We start from the raw sequence: 4,520 nt of genomic DNA, 5'->3' as shown, positions 1-4,520 counted from the left end.
ATTGATGTTTCAATTTAAAATCATATTTATACTTCAAATAGGATAAAGACTATATTTTTCCCCAAACTATAAAAGTGGCAGTAGAGATGGAAGTTTTACCCACCCCGCCCCAAACGGGTCAAATTTTTTTAATATTTAAAGTGATTGATTGCATGTTTATTTTATTGAAATAGATTATATATAGATGTACAAATATGTCTATTAAAATCACCATTCATATTGCCTTTAATATGTGATCAAAGATTTTTATTTGAATAAATGGTTTCTCTAACTCATAAAATGACAATATCTCTTATGAATTATGATTGTTTGTATTTTTTGTTTAACTAAGACAATATATCTTTCTTTTAAAAAAAAAAAATATTGATATGACTTTATATAGATAATAAAGTAATATGAAGATGACAATTGACATAACATGTTATATAAACACTATATATATATGAATAAAATTATTATCAATTTAATTTTTTTTTTTTTTTTGTTTTTTTTTGCCTCTAGCCATTAATTCATTTTAGGTTTTATTTAGAAATTTATTATATAATATTTTTTTAAAAAGGATATTAATAAATTTGAATTATTAACAAACTGCCCTGAAAATATTTACAGCTTTGCCTATATAAACCCATTATACCCACAAATTGAGCACACCCAATTCCAAAATCCAAAATCCAAACAACCAAACGCCTTAATCTTGAAACCTAAATTCCTAATTTCCTATCTACTGTCGCAGCGCCGCAAAATTCCCCCTCTTCTACTGCTCGACTCTGGACTCCTTGGGAAATTAACGATCTTTAGTCTCTGGTTAGATTTATCTCGTTTCCCAACTGTGACTCTGTGAGTACACCATCTTTCTTTTGTAATTGTTATATTTCAGTAGAAGCCAGTAGCTGTGTGTTTGTGTGATTGTGTTTGTAGTTTTACTTGTTATGAGATTTGTGTTTGTGAAATATTCATATTTGTCAAACTTATGAGTTGTGTGTGTGCACACTGGTTGCCAATCTAATGATTTGGCTTGTTTTATTTGTTATGTGTGTGCACGTCAGTTTTGCGTGCACACTGGTTGCCAGACTTGTGCCTTGGCCTGTTTCGTCTAGAGTGTGTGTGCATAACAATTGGTGCTTACACTCTTGCTTAAGACTTTTGCAACCCAACACGAGTTGCATGTTTGGTAAAGTGGAAAAGATATTGTTTATCTTTGTCTCTCACCTTTTAGGACCTTTGTACATGTGTCATAGTATCATTAAGTGGTCCTAGGGAATAAAGTTTCTTTTCCCAATTTGTTTTGTGGTCTAAACCAACAGAAGGAATACTTTCCTTATTTGGGCAAACATGGGTCAGCCCATTGTTGGCTGATATGGCACCATAGTGTTGATCAAGAAACCTTACATTATGTAATATCCCTTCTTGCGTGTATGAATCTAACCTTTTGATCTTTTATTTCATTTGTACTTTGAAATTTCTTGAGAGTATTATTTCTCTTAAGGTTCATAGGTTCATTTCCATTGTGTGCCAAAACCTTACCATAACAAACATAGACTTGATGGCTCTTGGAACATGGTTCCTTTGTTGATGCTGGTGCGTGGCATCGATTCTTGAAGCTTGGTGGTTCACAACTATTCTCGGGCATGTTTCTGAAGTGAAGAATATCCTAGGAGTTGCTACACGTTAAGGATTCAAAGTGTGGTGCTAAGTGTAAAGTTGAACATGGAGTTCTTTTTGTTGTATCTTAGATCAACTTTGAACTATTTCTTGTAATGTGTTTTTAACTTAATGGATTGCTTTGATCTGGACGAGGTCCTATGGATATAGGTTAAAAGTGGATTTAGCTGAACCATATATATGGTTGTATTATTTATTTTTCCGCACTTGTGTTTGATGTGGTTAAATTGGAAATGTCTTAATCTACTTGGTAATATTTTCACTACACTTAAAATGGGTAACCATACACTAAAGTAGTTAAATCTACAACTCTCTCCCGAACAAGTGGTATCCGAGCGTGTCTTGATAAGTTACTTTAGTTGATCCTTACCCATTTTGGTTGATTTTGTATGTATTTGAGAGGTCAGGTAATTGGACGAAATCTGATCTGTGTTGCATTTTTATTTTAGATCTGCTGTGTGTTTGTGTGTGCACTATCATTTGTTGTGTTAGCATTTGTCTGATTGTTTTTCGTCATGAGTTTCTTTACTGAAGGTGGATCTACTCATAGACCACCTCTGTTAGAAGGACCTAACTATTATACATGGAGACCTAGGATGCATGCTTTTCTTAAGTCTATAGATGAAAGAGTCTGGTCTACAATTGTGAATGGTTGGACAACCTTGGTTATTGTTGAAAATGAAGTGTCTAGACCAAAACCGGTTGCTAGTTGGACTGCTGATGAGTTAACTCTTACAAATTATAACTCTAAAGCCATTCATGCTTTTTTTAATGTTGTTAATGTGAACCAAATGAAACTCATAGCTAATTGTGAGCTTGCTAAAGATGCTTGGGATAGGCTTCAAGTCAAGAATAAGGGAACTAGTGCTGTTAAAAGAAATAGGCTTAGAAGACTTGTCACTGATTTTGAAAATCTAAACATGGATGATGATGAGACTATAACTGATTTTTATGGTAGAGTTTGTGATATTTCTAATGAGTGTTTTACTTTGGGAAGAACATATACTAATGCTGAACTTGTTAGAAAAATGCTTTGCTCTTTACCTCGGAGGTTTATGTCAAAGGTAACCACTATTAAAGATTGGCGAGATGTGGATGCTATAGACATTGATGAAGTCATTGGCTCTCTCCAAACCTATGAACTAAATCTGAAACGTTATGACAAACAAAAACTGAGCAAAGGTTTGACTCTCAAACATGAGGTTGATTCTAATCCTTTTGATGATTGTGATTTAAGTTCATTGGATAATGAAGATTGTGCTTTACTTACAAAGAATTTTGCTAAGTTTCTTAAGAAAAACATGAAAAAACCTCATAATAGTGGTTATGGCTGAAATTTTTTTGTGAAAAAGTCTTATGACCATCAAACCCCTGGTACCTTTACAAAGAAATTTTCAAAAGATAAAGAAAAGAAAAATAAATGTATCAAGTGTTTTGAATGTGAGGGCTTTGGGCACATACAATCTGAGTGTGCTAATACACTGAAAAAGAAGAAAGGTAAGGCCATGGTTGCCACTTTGAGTGAGAGTGAGCATGATGATGATTCGGGTGATGATGAAAATGTTCTTGCCCTCACCGTGAACCAAGAAGATGGTAAGAGTGAGGTTTCGGATGACATTATTGATATTTATGCTAAGCAATAAGAGACATATGATAAAATGTATGACCAGTGGCTAAAGGCTATGAAAAATTTGCAATCGCTTGGTATAGAGAATGCTACCTTGTTGAAGCAAAAGAAAGTCTTGTCCAAAAAGATAGTTGTTCTTACTGCTGAACTAACTAAGGCTAAGGCCATCATTGATAAGTTGAATGTAGGTTCTCTTAAGCTTATGAAGTCATTCGTCAAGGAAAATCATTCGAAGATCGGTATGGCTTGGGCTTCAGTCCTGGTGCTAGCATATCAAAAGCTTGTGCAAGCATGTTTATGAAGGCCATCGAAACTCCTGCTGAAGGTACTTTTGTGAGAAAGGCCATGAAGGTATAAAATTCATTCCTATTCGCCATTTTTGTAACAGGAAATGTCACATCAGACCCAAATGCTTCAGGTTTATTGCTTATTTAAAGAAAGTTCTTAAAAACCATAGTTTTGTTGCTAGTGGAAATTATAATGCCAACAATGGTTTTTCTTCCAAAAGAGTTTGGAAAACTATGGCTTATGTGAACTGTTTTGTGTCTCATACCTCCTTGCTTGCATTTCAAAATGATCTTTAGTATCTAGAGAGTAGTTGTTCAAGGCATATGACAGGTAATAAATCTCTTTTGACTGAACTTGAATCGGTTGATAGTGGACATGTCACTTATGGTGATGGTAAGAAAGGTAGAATTCTTGGCAAAGAGTCAATTGTGCTTCCTTATTTTCCTATTTTGAAAGATGTCTTACTTGTCGATGGTTTGAAAGCTAATTTGATTAGTATTAGTCAAATATGTGACAAAGATTTTGTGGTTCAATTCTCAAAGGACAAGTGTCAAATTTTGAATGGTAAAGGTGCTTCTCTACTTGAAGGAAAAAGGTCAAATGACAATTGTTACTTGCTTTCTAACCGTGTGTCGTGTTTCAGTTCAAAAACAGATTCCACAAACTTGTGGCATGAGAAACTTGGTCACATGAACTTCAAGGACTTGGTAAGACTCTAAAAAAAGAAAGTGGTTAAAGGACTACCAAAACTTGAACTTTCAAAAGGTAATGTGTGTGGTCCATGTCAACAAGGTAAGCAAACCAGAATATCTCATAAAGCTTTATCAAATCTCAATACCTCATGTGTTTTGGAATTGCTTCATATGGATCTAATAGGTCCTATGCAAACCAAGAGTTTGGGAGGTAAGAGGTATGTGTTTGTTTGTGTTGATGATTTTTCAAG

This window comes from Pistacia vera, unplaced genomic scaffold, assembly GCF_008641045.1.
Source record: "Pistacia vera cultivar Batoury unplaced genomic scaffold, PisVer_v2 Contig121, whole genome shotgun sequence".
NCBI classification, from domain to species: Eukaryota; Viridiplantae; Streptophyta; class Magnoliopsida; order Sapindales; family Anacardiaceae; genus Pistacia; species Pistacia vera.
This window is presented reverse-complemented; position numbering follows the sequence as displayed.